The sequence below is a fragment of the Entamoeba histolytica genome, genomic scaffold (assembly GCF_000208925.1).
Source record: "Entamoeba histolytica HM-1:IMSS scf_1104750518587 genomic scaffold, whole genome shotgun sequence".
NCBI classification, from domain to species: Eukaryota; Evosea; order Mastigamoebida; family Endamoebidae; genus Entamoeba; species Entamoeba histolytica.
Window position 1 is genome coordinate 468,873 of NW_001914860.1, and position 262 is coordinate 469,134.

The 262-nt window shown below is 24.4% G+C and overlaps 1 annotated feature.

The window, feature by feature from the left end:
• Nucleotides 1-4: 4 nt before the first annotated feature.
• Nucleotides 5-241: a repeat region.
• Between the last annotated feature and the right edge of the window lie 21 nt (nt 242-262).

Sequence of the window (262 nt, forward strand, 5' to 3'; positions counted from 1 at the left end):
CTCATTATAATATTAATTGTTTTCCATATTTTCAGTGTTTTGTTTTTGTCTGACATTTTATCTTCAAGGCATTTAGAATTTCACTACTTACTTTCTTATTTCTCCACAAAGTGATATATTCTTATTGAAACTTGTCTTTTAGGTATTTTAGGTATTTTCTTTTTATCTTTATTTCCTTTTTCTTCTTCTTCATTTAGGTTTGTGCATTTTTTTTTATTAGTCTTTTTCCACAGGATTTATATTAGTTGAAATTACAAGAGTA